Raw genomic sequence first — 18949 nt, 5'->3', positions numbered from 1 at the left:
ACCACCATTCCCTCAATGGCTAAAAGGGTGAAAATAAGAGTACCAATTCAAGAAATTCTTAGATATCTTGAAGTAAGTCCACATCAACTTGTCTTTGGTTGAGGAAATTGAGCAGATATCGAATTATGCCAAGTTCCTTAAGGTCATCATCTCTAAGAGAAAATGCCTAGGTGAATTTAAAATAGTTGTTGTGACGGAGGGATGCATGGCCATATTGCACAATTGAATGCTAGCCAAATTGAAGGATCCAGGCAGTTTCACCATACCCTGTGCAATTGGTGATCACTATATTAATAAAGAACTATGTGATCTTGGAAGAAGAATAAATATTATGCCTAAACGAGTTTTCTAAAAGTTAGGTATCGGGAAAACAAGACCTACGACAATTATGCTACAACTTGTAGACATATCATATGTGCATACAGAGGGAAAAATTGAAGACATAACGGTAAGAATTGATAAGTTTTATTTTTCCCGCTGACTTTATTGTTCTGGATTGTGAAGCAGATGAGTCCGCACCTATTATCCTAGGGATACCATTATTAGAAATAGGGAAACCCTAATTAATGTCAAAAAGGGAGAACTCACTATGAGAGTGAATGACCAACAAGTGAAACTAAATATTTTTCCAACCTTCAAGTATGCTGACAACCCAAAATAATGTCAAGTCATCCACACCATCATCGAATTCAATTTTGAATTAGAGGAGAATTTTCACGACAATTCTATTACCAAACTAAAGGAAATTAAAGAATCGGGCGATGGAGAGCAAGATAAAGAAAACTAGATAGTATGTCAACCAAGAAAATATTTCGAACCAATAGACTACTTAGGTAAGGAACATAAACTCAAAAAATCTTCTATTGAGATACCTCCCATGCTAGAATTGAAATCATTGCCAAGGCAATTTCGGTTAAAACTTTTTCTGGAAAAGCTGAAATCGAGATGTTTCGAGCCATTCGAGGTAGTGAAACCTTTCTCTCATGGTGCCCTAATAATCCAATCCACCATTGACGAACATGCATTGAAAGTCAATGAACAACAATTTAAGCACGATATCAGTTCCCTCGATAAGGAAGTGATAACGCTCGGAGAAACATTAATATGCTCTCTTTCAGTATTTTTATTGTTTATTTTTTCCTTTTCTTTTTCTTTTTTTATTTTAGTCTTTATTTATTTAATTTAATTTCTCTTTATGAATATTTCTCTTTTTGTTTTTCTTGAATTTTAGGATACAAGAACCCATGGCCACAAAAACATGATTATCCCGAACAATGCAATAAGGAACATAAGGATTCAGAGCGCACCAACCAAAAAATGACATCAAACACATGGCTCAAAGGAAAATTATCATTAAAGGTAACAACCTTTCTCACTAACCCATTTGTTTTGCATGCATTGAGGACAATGCTCCTCTCGAGTTTCGGGGGTTGTTTTCTAATCGATTGTATTCATTTAGTCATCAATTCTAGTTGTATACAACTGCATATATTACTTGCCATGACTTCCACTATATTAAACTGCTTAGACTTATTTGATATCCAATGATGAATTTTGCCATTGCACTCAATTGATAGAACCTTTAATTTTAGGATTTGTAGGGACAATATTTAGGATTTTAATACGATGCTAAATATTTTGACACGGTTGTGACTTGTTGATTAAGGGAGACCTAGTGAACTTAGGTTGCTTAAAAATTGGGTAAAAAAACTCTTGCTAGAGGTGCATGAAACCGACTCTAGTTGTTACATAGTCAAGAATTGCTAGAGGTGCCCGAAACCGACTCTTGTTGTTACATATTCAAGAAATGCTAGAGGTGTCTGAAACTAACTCTAGTCGACTAAATTTTCTTGTTTTGCTAGATGTGCCCAAAATTGGCTCTAGTAAAAGAGTAAATACACTGGTAAATAATTTGATAGAACCTATTGTTCACAAGGAATCTCATTAGTTGACTTGTACATAACTACACACATACACACATTATCACAAGCATCGTAGTTTGATTCTGATTAAATTTTGTACTATCCGAAAAATCAAAAGGTCATCATACTTTGTGCCATGATTATAAGGATTGAATTCAAGAATGAAGCATGTTTTTTATGATTGAGGCCTTCACAAGTAATTGTTAGTTTTGCATTGCTTGAGGATAAGAAATAGTTCGAGTTTGGGGGTGTATTAGGTGTGTAAAAGTGCTAATTTATCTACCCTTTTTACTCATAATTATTGTTAGATTCAAGGTAAATTTATTTTCATTACTAATGTTTCATGCATACTTACATATTTTCCTTCACTATTGAGTTGATATTATATTTTTATTTCATTTTGTGGAAAAGATGTTGCTGGTGTGTATTATTTTGTACATGATAATGCTCATTGGATAAGTCCACCTCATTAGAGATAATCATGGCACAAGGAGATAATTCCTAAAAGTTAGGATTTCCAAAAAGAGTTTAAAGAAGAAAAGAAGTATTAATTTCAAGGGCTTTAAGAATAAAAATAAAAGATATTTATTTCTTTTATTAAAAGAGATTCATTATCTCTTTAATTAAAAGAGATTTAATAGCTCTTTTATTGGGATAAAAATTCTTCTCCTCCAAGAAAATAGAACACACACATCTCCTATAAAAGAGAGAAGAAACGCACAAGAAAGGGTGCGACTAGAGGAGAAAAAGGAGCACAGTCTTCTTTTTCTTCTTTATTTCTCTTTTCATGGGATTGGGAAATCTTTATCTTTTTGCACTCAGCCATGAACTGAACTAATTTGGCTTGTGTTATTGGGATTTTGTGGCTGTGAGAATTTTGGATTTGTTTAAGTTCTTCATTCTTGGTTCTTTAATTGATTTCGAGTGAATTGGGAGAGGATCTCAAGAGTTTATCCATTTATCTAATATCAGGAGAGTTAGATTCATGAAACGAATGAAAGTGATCTTTATTTGAACAAATGTTGGTGAAGGTTAATCCATCTTAAGGATAAGATTTGATTTCAATGGCTAAAAGGAGCGCAAGATTGGTTGTTGTTCACCCATGGTTAATGCATGGATGTATCACCAAGGCATGAACAATTCATCAGTCCTTTAAAGTTAAGAATAACAAGAAAGCAATTAAGAACGCTCTGTCGAGCTTTGAAGGAAGGTACCTAGTTGCCTTGACAATGACTAGCCACGGTAACTAATTGCCTAGACAGCCTATTTCCTCGGCACTCAATGACTCAGACTTTTCGAATAGTTGTCACACCACTAACCACGATAACCCGACCTGCTTTCTCACTTGATATTACTCTACTTTTATTTACTTTCTCGTTTATTTTATTTATTCACTGTAACACCCCAATATGGGTTTAGATTTCTTAAGTTTAAAATATAGAAAATGAATAACCACAAGTAGGAAGAGTTGTTCAACCACTGCAATTATTATTATTATTATATGGAAAAAAATGGTAGACCACATATCTGAAAGATATTTTTTTAGTGTAGCAGTGTAAGGTTTGGTTTTAAAACAATTGTTGGAGTAGGTAGAAGTGGACAAATTGTTGGGTGAGGGAATTAAATTAATGATAATGGCCTTGATTTTACGTCCCATTTTAAGACCATAAGCAAACTGGTTTGAGCTTAGAAAAAAAAAACGTGTACCTCTCTCGTTAGCTTGTTCCCACTCATCTGATATTTCCTCAAAGCTTCATTCACTCCTCGGCATCAAGAAGCACATCATAGGTCGCAGAGACGATACTTCTGAGGTCCTACAGGTCGTCTTTGAAATTCCACCATAAGCCAAGTTTTTAAAGAAGATGAAGCTTAGTTTAGTGATGATGTCGAAAACAATTGATTCTGCCAATACTTGGTGATGCTGCTTCGAACTGAAACTAATGCAAAGTGTTGGGAAGTGATTTGGAGAAGATGAAATGCTCTTCATTTTTGTGTGCATGTGAGCACACTGATAAGTTTTATTAAGCATGAAAGAAGGGAGGCAAGGATGGAAGCCATTGTCGCTTATTGACTATGCGTGGGTTGGTCTCACCGCTGGGAATCTCCAACGGCTTTCTCCTTGTCCTAGCTGGTTTAGTGCTTATCATTTGGCTATTTTGAGCACTTGTAATGGAGAATAATAATAAATAAATGTAAATGAGTATAGCAAGGCACGTGGGTTGTGGGGGAATTATTGATATCATGCAAAAAGGGGTAAATCACAAGGTATGTCATCCAAGTTTGGTGAGATCTTTACCTTGTCTCTTAGTTTCCAAGTGGTTATAGTTATGGCATAATAGTTTTTAAAATATTAATTTTGTCACTAATTTAAGTAATTAACTATTTTGATGGCAACATTAGTTTTCAATTTTACCAATTGAGTCCTCAAATTATTATTTAAATTCTAATAAGTTATTTTTATGGCGAGGGAAATTATTTGGATACGAGTTAGTAATTTTGATGGCCTGGATCATGAGGAAAATATTGTAAATTGAATTAAAGATCGAGGGTGTTCAAATGGAATTTAAATGGTCGATCGATATGACAAAGAAAACGAGGTAATACTTTACTACCTCTTTATGCTTTATGGAACATGTTGATATTGGTAAATGCATGAATAAAAAAATGTTTAGTCTCATTTGTGTAGTTAGTTAATTTCTACACTCGATCTGAATACAATAAAAATGCGATAACTTAATATGGTTCATATGATTAATATAAGAAATTGGAGGACGGTTGGAATTAAACTACAAGCTTTGTGATTAAGTTATAAATGAATCAGTCTAGTTATGTAAATTATAATTTATTTCATCAAAGGTACTTGGATTGGAAATTATGAGAATACTCCGGTAAGGTAAAATTACAAAAAATACTCTTATGTTGAAAGATGACAAGAATTATCCCTGGAAGTTGGTTAATAACTCTGAAAAGACATATTGATCTGATAAAATTACTAATGTGCATAAGAAATGCTAGTTTTGCTTAGAAGATTTGGATAACTGGTTTTTAACCCCAAGAGGGTTTGTGCAAGATGCTAGAAGTTTGTTAAGGGAATCATTTTAAGATCAAAGAATGTTCGGGAAAGTAATTAACCTTAAGATATCAAAATCATAATGATTTTCGTTAAGAGTTAATACCGAGATTATTTGGTTACGAAATTATGAAAATGCCCTTGAGAGGTAAAAATAGTCTCGGTTGACTCTGAATTAGAGAGTAACCTGAGAATTTGTGTTAAATTGATAAATTACTGATTTAATTTTTGAGATCCTATTTTTGTATGCAAAATTTCTGATAATTCGTTAGTAACATCTGAGAAGGCATTTAACTTGGAAATCTACGAGTTAAGTAAGCACATGAAGAATATTTTATAGATGGTGCTCTTTTGTCAAAATTGTTAGAAAGAACTGGAGAAAATGATAAGTTTGAATTAAATAATAAGACCGGACGGAAGAAATTGATTAAAATACGTGGGATCTGTAAAAATGACCAAAATACCCTTGTAATAGAAATGACTCAAGAGTATCACCAAGTTCAGGAATGAATAGATATCCTCAAGCTTTGAAATGAATGGAAAACATTGAGCACCAAAATGACCAAAATTCCCTTATGGACTATACTAAGTAAATGTCTTGGATTAATTAAGAAGTTAAAATAAACATGTATGTTGTACTGCTTTTTAATGTTATGAAACGCAATTTAAGCCGGTCAAACAATGATAGTGCTATAACAGTACTTGAATGGCATAGGTACCACTTGAATACTAGTTCGTCTCCTCAAGTTTGGATTGATGATAATTATAGAAATACTCAGCTCAGCTCAATGCTAGAGCGCATTCGATATTAAGAAGTGGATATTTGTGAGATAAATCAATCACGAATACCAAAATGATTTTATTATATGACCAAAGTGAAATGAACGGAAGTACAACATGTATCCGAAACTCAGAAGTGTCTGAATTAACCTGGAAAACTCTGAAGTAATCAGAATAGACTTGCTTGCTAAACAAACTAAGTAACCTTAATGACTGAGGATTTAATAGGTGATTGGATGAGTTTGGAAACACTGATAAACATACATGACGAATTGCCCTTATGGTCATGAACCATGAATCAAGTACGTCTATATTTTCTGATATCGTTGAAACGTGGAGATGAAATAAAGACCATATAAAGATCTATTCAGCAATGATTACGAAGATGATTATGTACATGAATTGTTAGTATTAAAGAGTAAATACCTGGAAAGGTAATAAATTGACGGGTCGACACGCATTAGTTCTGAGAGTCGTTCAGTTCGAATAGTTTGATAAATCGATCGATCAATATGAATTGTAATGTCTGAAATCTCTGTGTCTCTTTTATTAGCTCAAATCACTCCGGTTATTCCTTAACGATTTCCTGATGCACATGAATCATAGTGGAATTCTAAAGCATCAATATGAAATATCTGATTAGATCGGTTAGAAATCGATTCTCTTCAATAAGTTCTTACCCCTGGAATCCGATCAAATTGCACAAGTTTCATGTTATCCATTTTGATAACTAAAAAATGTCTCTGAAAAATACTTGGATCCTCTAGTGTGTTCCCTATGTACTACATAATTGTTTTATATGTTTTAAAATATGGTAAATTGAAAACTATGGTTTACAGTTATTGATAGACCGAATTACTGGTGATGGTTTATAGACTATGACTGATATATGATTATTGGTTTTCACTTATATATGATAATGATGATTAGGGATTTATGAAAATTATGCTTACTGCATAAATTGTATTTTGAAATATTAATTTTTGGTTGGATCGAATTATGGAGGTATAGCTCTGATCAAACTAGTAAACCTTACGGACCTAATATGACTCTTGGGTAGGCTCATGGGCCCCAAAATGCTCTATTAGGTTGGCTTCCTTTTTGTTGTGTGCTTAGGGTATGCCCTACGGACTTACAGACTTAAGGATACATGCCCTAAAGCCTATCCTTAGGTTAGCTTCCTTTTTACTGTGTGCTTAAGGTAATCCCTATGGACGCAGTTCTGAGGTACTGCGGATGGTGTACATGAAAAGGATTTAAACTACGAGTTTTAAAAGTGAAACTTTATTATGATTTTATGATGATTTACTGAACTATTACTCGTTTATTGTACCTACTATGGTTTTAAAAGATTAATATCTTTTCACTGGTTTTGTTTGGAACACAGTAGACATCCTTTTCGACTCTTGAAAACGTGATAGTATAAAATGTTTCCTATGAACTATGATCTTCATGGTTTCTACTCGATGAACTACTAATAAAACCCCAGATTATTCCTCAAACTGGTATACGTCAGATTCAATAAGGAAATTATATGGTTTTCCAATTATGTGCATGTCATGAAGCATTATCTGGTAGTTCTGTGTTACTGAGCTTTCCGAAACTCACTCTATTACTAATCATTGCAGGTTAAAAGAATTGTATCAATGCAGCTGTCGATTTCAGTAAGGGAGTTCTTATGGCGTTGCTTGCAGAGGATGATACTTGAGATTGGGGGCATGTAATTGTATTTTGTTTTATATATGAGTCTAAAAAATCTGTTTTATTTCTTAATGTTGTTAAGGCAATTATGAGTTACATGTTTTAATAAATGTTTTAAATTTTTCGCTATTTTTACAGATGGTCGCTCCTGTGGCCCTAATTGACACTCCAGATTAGATCGGGCTATCCGCATCGGTCCGAGGGGGTTACATTTAGTGGTTGAGTCAAAATTTTTAAGATAGACCGGCCGGTGATATTTAAAAAATGTCTGATCAGTACATGCCCTAGACTAAATTTGTACTTCTCTGAGCCGGAACTTCAAGGTTGAGTCCCTATCTGTATTGAGCAAACCTAAGTTTTCATCTATTAGGACTCTATCATTTTATAAAGGAATACTAGCAATGTCTGTCTAAATTCTATAAAGTACCACACGAGTCATGTGAGAGTTACAAATCTGAGAAATTCTGACCCAACTCCAGAAATGAAATTGGGATATGTTATCGCTCTATAGGCCTATTCTCGTAACGAATGCTGATTTGTTACCATAAGGATAAATTGTTCAGATTTTTTTTATTGGAATGAGGGAGAGTTATGATAAGAATGTATACTAAACTGGTTAAGGATTAGTGGAGGATCTGTACTTCTATAAAAGCTACTTGAAGATATGAAAGAACTGATAGAAGTTTCATTTTTGTAATTCTGTGACATGAATGAATTTCGAGGACAAAATTCTTTTAAGGAGGGGAGAATTGTAACACCCTAATATGGGGTTAGATTTCTTAAGTTTAAAATATGGAAAATGAATAACCACAAGTGGGAAGAGTTGTTCAACCACTGCAATTATTATTATTATTATATGGAAAAAATGGTAAACCAACATATCTGAAAGGTATTTTTTTAGTGTAACAGTGTAAGGTTTGGTTTTAAAACAATTGTTGAAGTAGGTAGAAGTGGACAAATTGTTGGGTGAGGGAATTAAATTAATGATAATGGCCATGATTTTACGTCCCATTTTAAGACCATAAGCAAACTGGTTTGAGCTTAGAAAAAAACACGTACCTCTCTCGTTAGCTTGTTCCCACTCATATGATATTTCCTCAAAGCTTCAATCGCTCCTCGGTATCAATAAGCACATCATAGGTTGCAGAGAGGATGCTTTTGAGGTCCTACAGGTCATCTTTGAAATTCCACCATAAGCTAAGTTTTTGAAGAAGATGAAGCTCAGTTTAGTGATGATGTCGAAAACAATTGATTCCACCAATACTTGGTGATGCTGCTTCGAACTGAAATTAATGCAAAGTGTTGGGAAGTGATTTGGAGAAGATGAAATGCTCTTCGTTTTTGTGTGCATGTGAGCACACTGATAAGGTTTATTAAGCATGAAAGAAGTGAGGCAAGGATGAAAGCCATCGTTGCTTATTGACTATGCGTGGGTTGGTCTCGCCACTGGGAATCTCCACAAGCTTTCTCCTTGTCCTAGCTGGTTTAGTGCTTATCATTTGGCTATTTTGAGCACTGGTAATGGAGAATAAAAATAAATAAATGTAAATAAGTATAGCAAGGCATGTGGGTTGTGGGGGAATTATTGATATAATGCAAAAAGGAGTAAATCACAAGGTATGTCATCCAAGTTTGGTGAGATCTTTACCTTGTCTCTTAGTTTCCATGTGGTTATAGTTATGGCATAATAGTTTTTACAAGATTAATTTAGTCACTAATTTAAGTAATTAACTATTTTGATGGCAACATTAGTTTTCAATTTTACCAATTTAGTCCTCAAATTATTATTTAGATTCCAATAAGTTATTTTTATGGCGAGGGAAATTATTTGGATACGAGTTAGTAATTTTAATGGCCTGGATCGTGAGGAAAATATTGGAAGTTGAATTAAAAATCGAGGGCTTTCAAATGGAATTTAAATGGTCGATCGATATGACACAGAAATCGATGTAATACTTTACTACCTCTTTATGCTTTATGGAACATGCTGATACTGGTAAATGCATGAATAAAAAAAATGTTTAGTCTCATTTGTGTAGTTAGTTAATTTCTACACTCGATCTGAATACAATAAAAATGTGATAACTTAATATGGTTCATATGATTAATATAAGAAATTGGAGGACGGTTGGAATTAAACTACAAGATTTGTGATTAAGTGATAAATGAATCAGTCTGGTTATGTAAATTATAATTTATTTCATCAAAGGTACTTGGATTGGAAATTATGAGAATACTTCGGTAGGGTAAAATTACGAAAAATACCCTTATGTTGAAAGATGACAAGAATTATACCTGGAAGTTGGTTAATAACTCTGAAAAGACATATTGATCCGATAAAATTACTAATGTGCATAAGAAATGCTAGTTTTCTTAAAAGATTTGGATAACTGGTTTTTAACCCCAAGAGGGTTTGTGCAAGATGCTAGAAGTTTGTTAAGGGAATCATTTTAAGATCAGAGAATGTTTGGGAAAAGAAATTAAACATAAGATATCTAAATCATAAATATTTTCGTTAAGAGTTAATACTGAGATTATTTGGTTACAAAATTACAAAAATGCCCTTGAGAGGTAAAAATAGTCCGAGTTGACTCTGAATTAGAGAGTAACTTGAGAATTTATGCTAAATTGATAAATTACTGATTTAATTGTTGAGATCCTATTTTTGTATGGAAAATTTCTAATAATTCGTTAGTAACATCTGAGAAGGCATTTAACCTGGAAATATACGAGTTGAGTAAGCACATGAAGAATATTTTATAGATGGTGCTCTTTTGTCAGAATTATTAGAAATAACTGGAGAAAATGTTAATTTTGAATTAAATAATAAAACCGGACAAAAGAAATTGATTAAAATACATGGGATATATAAAAATGACCAAAATACCCTTGTAATGGAAATGACTCAAGAGTATCACCAAGTTTATGAATGAATAGATATCCTCAAGCTTTGAAATGAATGGAAAACATTGAGCATCAAAATAACCAAAATGCCCTTATGGACTATACTAAGTAAATGTCTTGGATTAATTAAGAAATTAAAATAAACATGAATGTTGTACTACTTTTTAATGTTATGAAACACAATTTAAGCCGATCAAACAATGATAGTGCAATATCAGTACTTGAATGGCATATGTACCACTTGAATGCTAGTTCGTCTCCTCAAGTTTGGATTGATGATAATTATGGAAGTACTCAACTCAGCTTAACGCTAGAGCTCATTCGATATTAAGAAGTGGATATTTGTGAGATAAATCAATCACGATTGCCAAAATGATTTTATTATATGACCAAAGTGAAATGAACGGAAGTACAACATGTATCTAAAACTCAAAAGTGTCTGAATTAATCTAGAAAACTCTGAAGTAACCGGGATATACTTGCTTGCTAAACGAACTAAGTAACATTAATGACTGAGGATTTAATAGGTGATTGGATGAGTTTGAAAACACTGATAAACATACATGATGAATTATCCTTATGGTCATGAACCATGAAATAAGTACGTCTATATTTTTTGATATCGTTAAAACGTGGAGATGAAATAAAGACAATAGGAAGATCTATTCAGGAATGATTACGAAGATGATTATGTACAAGAATTGTTAGTATTAAAGAGTAAATACCTAGAAAGGCAATAAATTGACGGGTCGACACGCATTAGTTCTAAGAGTCGTTCAGTTCGAATAGTTTGATATATCGATCGATCAACATGAATTGTAATGTTTGGAATCTCTATTTCTCTTTTATTAGCTCAAATCACTCCAGTTATTCTTGAACACTTTCCTGATGCACATGAATCATAGCGGAATTCTAAAGCATCAATATGAACTGTCTGATTAGATCGGTTAGAAATCGATTCTCTTTAATAAGTTCTTGCCCCTGGAATCCGATCAAATTGCACAAGTTTCGTGTTATCCATTTTGATAACTACAAAATGCCTCTGAAAAATACTTGGATCCTCTAGTGTGTTCCATATGTATTACATAATTATTTTATATGTTTTGAAATATGGTACATTGAAAACTATGGTTTATCGTTATTGATACACCAACTTACTGGTGATGGTTTATAGACTATGACTGATATATGATTATTGGTTTTCACTGATATATGATAACGATAGTTACAGATTTATGGAAATTATGCTTACTGCATAAATTGTATTTTGAAATATTGATTTTTGGTTGGATCGAATTACGGAGGTATAACTCTGATCAAGCTAGTAAACCTTACGGACCTAATATGACTCTTGGATAGGCTCATGGGCCCCAAGATGCTACATTAGGTTGGCTTCCTTTTTTTTGTGTGCCTAGGGTAAGCCCTACGGACTTACAGACTTAAGGATGCAGGCCCTAAAGCTATGAGTTTCAAAAGTGAAACTTAAAATTATTTTATGATGATTTACTAAACTATTACTCGTTTATTGTACCTACTATGGTTTTAAAAGATTAATATCTTTTCACTGGTTTTGTTTGGAACACACTAGACATCCTTTTCGACTCTTGAAAATGTGATAGTATGAAATGTTTCCTATGAACTATGATATTCATGGCTTCTACTCGATGAACTACTAATGAAACCCCATATTATTCCTCAAACTGGTATACGTCAGATTCAATAAGGAAATTATATGGTTTTCCAATTATCTGCATGTCATGAAGCATCATCTGGTAGTTCTGTGTTATTGAGCTTTCCGAAGCTCACTCTATTACTAATCATTGCAGGTTAAAAGAATTGTATCAATGCAACTATCGATTTCAGTAAGGGAGTTCTTCTGGTGTTGCTTGCAGAGGATGATACTTGTGATTGGGGGCATGCAATTGTATTTTGTTTTATATATGAGTCTGAAAAATCTGTTTTATTTCTGAATGTTGTTAAGGAAATTATGAGTTACATATTTTAATAAAAGTTTTAAATTTTCTTCTATTTTTACAGATGGTCGCTCCGGTGGCCCTAATGTGATACTCCAGATCGGATCAGGCTATCTGCAGCGGTCTGAGGGGGTTACATTTAGTGGTATCAGAGCTTTGGTTTGAGTAAAAATTTTCAAGATAGTCCGACCAGTGATATTTAAAAAAATGTCTGATCAGTACATGCCCTAGACTACATTCGTACTTCTCTGAGCCAGAACTTCAAGGTTGAGTCCCTATCTATAATGAGCGAACCTAAGTTTTCATTTGTTAGGACTCTATCATTTTATAAAAGGAATACTAGCAATGTCTGTCTAAATTCTATAAAGTACCACACGAGCCATGTGAGAGTTACTCATCTGAGAAATTTTGACCCAACTCCAGAAATGAAATTAGGATATGTTATCGCTCTATGGGCCTATTCTCGTAACCAATGCTGAATTGTTACCATAAGGATAAATTATTCTGATTCTTTTATTGGAATGAGGGAGAGTTATGATAAGAATGTATACTTAACTGGTTAAGGATTAGTGGAGGATCTGTACATCTGTAAAAGCTACTTGAAGATATGAAAGAACTGATAAAAGTTTCATTTTTACAATTCTGTGACAGGAATGAATTTCGAGGATAAAATTCTTTTAAGGAGGGGAGAATTGTAACACCCCAATATGGGGTTAGATTTCTTAAGTTTAAAATATGGAAAATGAATAACCACAAGTGGGAAGAGTTATTCAACCACTGTAATTATTATTATTATTATTATATGGAAAAAATGGTAAACCATATATCTGAAAGATAGTTTTTTAGTGTAACAGTGTAAGGTTTGGTTTTAAAACAATTGTTGAAGCAGGTAGAAATGGGCAAATTGTTGGGTGAGGGAATTAAATTAATGATAATGGCCTTGATTTTACGTCCCATTTTAAGACCATAAGCAAACTGGTTTGAGCTTAGAAAAAAGAAGGCGTACCTCTCTCGTTAGCTTGTTCCCACTCATTTGGTATTTCCATAAAGCTTCAATTGCTCCTCGGCATCAAGAAGCACATCATAGGTCGCAGAGAGGATGCTTTTGAGGTCCTGCAGGTCATCTTTGAAATTCCACCATAAGCCAAGTTTTTGAAGTAGAGAAAGATCAGTTTAGTGATGATGTCGAAAACAATTGATTCCGCCAATACTTAGAGATGCTGCTTCGAACTGAAACTAATGCAAAGTGTTGGGAAGTGATTTGGAGAAGATGAAATGCTCTTCGTTTTTGTGTGCATGTGAGCACATTGATAAGGTTTATTAAGCATGAAAGAAGGGAGGCAAGGATGGAAGCCATCGCTGCTTATTGACTATGCATGGGTTGGTCTCGCCACTGGGAATCTCCACCAGCTTTCTCCTTGTCTTAGCTGGTTTAGTGCTTATCATTTGGCTATTTTGAGCACTAGTAATGGAGAATAATAATAAATAAATATAAATGAGTATAGCAAGGCACGTGGGTTGTGGGGGAATTATTGATATCATGCAAAAAGGGGTAAATCACAAGGTATGTCATCCAAGTTTGGTGAGATCTTTACCTTGTCTCTTAGTTTCCAAGTGGTTATAGTTATGGCATAATAGTTTTTACAAGATTAATTTAGTCACTAATTTAAGTAATTAACTATTTTGATGGCAACATTAGTTTTCAATTTTACCAATTGAGTCCTCAAATTATTATTTAGATTCTAATAAGTTATTTTTCTGGTGAGGGAAATTATTTGGATACGTGTTAGTATTTTTGATGGCCTAGATCGTGAGGAAATTATTGGAAGTTGAATTAAAGATCGAGGGCTTTCAAATGGAATTTAAATGGTCGATCGATATGACATAGAAATCGAGGTAATTCTTTACTACCTCTTTATGCTTTATGGAACATGCTGATATTGGTAAATGCATGAATAAAAAATGTTTAGTCTCATTTTTGTAGTTAGTTAATTTCTACACTCGATCTGAATACAATAAAAATGCGATAACTTAATATGGTTCATATGATTAATATAAGAAATTGGAGGACAGTTGGAATTAAACTTCAAGCTTTGTGATTAAATGATAAATGAATCACTCTGGTTATGTAAATTATAATTTATTTCATCAAATGTATTTGGATTGGAAATTATGAGAATACTTCGGTAGGGTAAATTTATGAAAAATACCCTTATGTTGAAAGATGACAAGAATTATCCCTAGAAGTTGGTTAATAACTCTGAAAAGACATATTGATCCGATAAAATTACTAATGCTCATAAGAAATGCTAGTTTTTCTTAGAAGATTTGGATAACTGGTTTTTAACTCCAATAGGGTTTGTGCAAGATGCTAGAAGTTTGTTAAGGGAATCATTTTAAGATCAGAGAATGTTCGGGAAAGCAATTAACCATAAGATATCTAAATCATAAATATTTTCGTTAAGAGTTAATACCGAGATTATTTGGTTACAAAATTATGAAAATGCCCTTAAGAGGTAAAAATAGTCCGAGTTGACTTTGAATTAGAGAGTAACCTGAGAATTTGTGCTAAATTGATAAATTATTGATTTAATTGTTGAGATCCTATTTTTGTTTGGAAAATTTCTGATAATTTGTTAGTAACATCTGAGAAGGCATTTAACTTGGAAATATACCAGTTGAGTAAGCACATGAAGAATATTTTATAGATGGTGCTCTTTTGTTAAAATTGTTAGAAAGAACTGGAGAAAATGATAAGTTTGAAATAAATAATAAGATCTGACATAAGAAATTGATTAAAATATGTGGGATCTGTAAAAATGACCAAAATACCCTTATAATGGAAATGACTCAAAAGTATTACCAAGTTCAAGAATGAATAGATATCCTCAAGCTTTGAAATGAATGGAAAAACATTGAGCATCAAAATGACCAAAATGCCCTTATGGACTATACTAAGTAAATGTCTTGGATTAATTAAGAAATTAAAAAAAACATGAATGTTGTACTTTTTTTTAATGTTATGAAACGCAATTTAAGCCGGTGAAACAATGATAATGCTATATCAGTACTTGAATGGCATAGATACCACTTGAATGCTAGTTCGTCTCCTCAAGTTTGGATTGATGCTAATTATGGAAATACTCAGCTCAGCTCAACGCTAGAGCGTATTCGATTTTAAGAAGTGGATATTTGTGAGATAATTCAATCACGAATACCAAAATGATTTTATTATATGACCAAAGTGAAATGAACGGAAGTACAACATGTATCCGAAACTCAGAAGTGTTTGAATTAATCTGGAAAACTCTGAAGTAACCGGGATAGACTTGCTTGCTAAACGAACTAAGTAACCTTAATGACTGAGGATTTAATAGGTGATTAGATGAGTTTGGAAACAATGATAAACATACATGATGAATTATCCTTATGGGTCATGAACCATGAATCATGTACGTCTGTATTTTTTGATATCGTTGAAACTTGGAGATGAAATAAAGACCATAGGAAGATCTATTCATCAATGATTACGAAGATGATTATGTACAGGAATTGTTAGTGTTAAAGAGTAAATACCTGGAAAGGCAATAAATTGATGGGTCGACACGTATTAGTTCTGAGAGTCGTTCGGTTCGAATAGTTTGATAAATCAATCGATCAACATGAATTGTAATATCTGGAATCTATGTTTCTCTTTTATTAGCTCAAATCACTCCGTTTATTCCTGAACGCTTTCCTGATGCACATGAATCATAGTGGAATTCTAAAGCATCAATCTGAAATGTCTGATTAGATCGATTAGAAATTGATTCTCTTCAATAAGTTCTTGCCCCTGGAATCCGATCAAATTGCACAAGTTTCATGTTACCCATTTCGATAACTACAAAATGCCTCTAAAAAATACTTGGATCCTCTAGTGTGTTCCCTATGTACTACATAATTGTTTTATATGTTTTGAAATATGGTACATTGAAAACTATGGTTTATCGTTATTGATACACCGACTTACTGGTGATGGTTTATAGATAGTGAATGATATATGATTATTGGGTTTTCACTGATATATGATAACGATGATTACGGATTTATGAAAATTATGCTTACTGCATAAATTGTATTTTGAAATATTGATTTTTGGTTAGATCGAATTACGAAGATATAGCTCTGACCAAGATGCTCCATTAGGTTGGCTTTCTTTTTGCTGTGTGCTTAGGGTAAGCCCTACGAACTTACAGACTTAAGGATACAGGCCCTAAAGCCTATCCTTAGGTTGGCTTCCTTTATGTTGTGTGCTTAAGATAAGCCCTATGGACTCAGTTCTGCGGAACTACGGATGGTGTACATGAAAAGGATTTAAACTACGAGTTTCAAAAGTGAAACTTTATTATTATTTTATGATGATTTACTGAACTATTACTCGTTTATTGTACCTACTATGGTTTTAAAAGATTAATATCTTTTCACTGGTTTTGTTTGGAACACACAAGACATCCTTTTCGACTCTTGAAAACGTGATAGTATGAAATGTTTCCTATGAACTATGATCTTCATGGCTTCTACTCGATGAACTACTAATGAAACCCTAGATTATTCCTCAAACTGGTATACGTCAGATTCAATAAGGAAATCATATGGTTTTCCAATTATCTGCATGTCATGAAGCATCATATGGTAGTTTTGTGTTACTGAGCTTTCCGAAGCTCACTCTATTACTAATCATTACAGGTTAAAAGAATTGTATCAATGCAGCTATCGATTTCAGTAAGCGAGTTCTTCTGGCGTTGCTTGCAGAGGATGGTACTTGTGATTGGGGGCATGTAATTGTATTTTGTTTTATATATGACTCTGAAAAATTTGTTTTATTTCTGAATGTTGTTAAGGTAATTATGAGTTACATGTTTTAATAAAAGATTTAAATTTTTTGTCATTTTTATAAAGGGTCGCTCCGGTGGCCCTAATGTGACACTACAGATTGGATCGGGTTATCCGCATCGATCTGAGGGGGTTATATTTAGTGGTATCAGAGCTTTGGTTTGAGTCAGAATTTTCAAGATAGACCGGCCTTTCGAATTTAAAAATGTCTTATCAGTACATGCCCTAGACTACAATCGTATTTCTCTGAGTCAGAACTTCAAGGTTGAGTCCTTATTTATAATGAGCGAACCTAAGTTTTTATCCGTTAGGACTCTATTGTTTTATAAAGGAATACTAGAAATGTCTATCTAAATTCTATAAAGTACCACACGAGCCATGTGAGAATTACTCATCTGAGAAATTCGACTCAACTCTATAAATGAAATTGGGATATGTTATCGCTCTTTGGGCCTATTCTCGTAACCAATGTTGAATTGTTACCATAAGGATAAATTGTTCTGATTCTTTTATTGGAATGAGGGAGAGTTATGATAAGAATGTATACTCAACTGGTTAAGGATTAGTGGAGGATCTGTACTTCTGTAAAAGCTACTTGAAGATATGAAAGAACTGATAGAAGTTTCATTTTTGCAATTCTGTGACATGAATGAATTTCGAGGACAAAATTATTTTAAGGAGGGGAGAATTGTAACACCCCAATATGGGGTTAGATTTCTTAAGTTTAAAATATGGAAAATGAATAACCACAAGTGGGAAAAGTTGTTTAACCACTGCAATTATTATTATTATTATATGTAAAAAATGGTAAACCAACATTCTAACTAATATTTTTATAAATAAAATTTCTTTGATTTGTTCTTATTTTTCTTGTCGTACATTTTAAGCCAACGTGTTATAATGGGAGCCAGCGACTGAAAGCAACAAGTGGTAAAAATTAAGAGACTATGTTGGCACCAATACTACATTTCAAGTCACGTACTCTTAAAAAAAATCTTGTACAACTCATCATCCTCCCTCAAAATGAAATATATACTTGTTTTTAATAGGGTAATCTATACCATTGACCACTCAACTATTTAATCATTTTGGTTTTACTATTGATCTTTCCATTTTATCAATCAGACCACTTAATTATTTAATTGTTGCCAATCAAACCACCCGCCGTTAACAATTGAAAAAAATGTTGACATGGCAGTTAAGAAAATTGGTATATTTCTACATTTGGTCCTCTATTGTTAAACATTCTATTAATTTGATCCTAATATTAATTTTAATTTAATTCTCTATTTATATTGTGACACGCGTAACAACATAAAGAATCTCGCTAAAAGGTCATGCTGAGATTCAAACTTGTGGACACCTAGCTGAGGGTTCAACACCCGAACCACTAGACTAGATCTACAATCTGGTTTAGAAATGCAACATAGAATCGATTATTTCCTTCCCCAAAGTAACCGAAACACCAGACCCGTTTATGACTTTCTTACCCTATTTCCCAATCTTATGTTCGAGAGAGGAGCCGGACATAATATCATATTCCTTCTTTTCTCCCTTATAAAATCAGATTCCTTCTCTTCTTTTTCAATTTTTTCCTCATTGTTTCTCATTCGAAGACTTTTGATTTCAATCTCAATCTGTCGAGAAGGAACAAAGGAGAATTCTCTATGTTTTGATCGATCAAAGGTCTTTCATAAGCTCTTGGAAAAGAAGAACCAGACACGAAA

The sequence above is a fragment of the Hibiscus syriacus genome, unplaced genomic scaffold (genome assembly GCF_006381635.1).
Source record: "Hibiscus syriacus cultivar Baekdansim isolate YM2019G1 unplaced genomic scaffold, ASM638163v2 tig00002511_pilon, whole genome shotgun sequence".
NCBI classification, from domain to species: Eukaryota; Viridiplantae; Streptophyta; class Magnoliopsida; order Malvales; family Malvaceae; genus Hibiscus; species Hibiscus syriacus.
The sequence above is the reverse complement of the archived record's forward strand: the minus strand, read 5'-3'. Positions refer to the sequence as shown.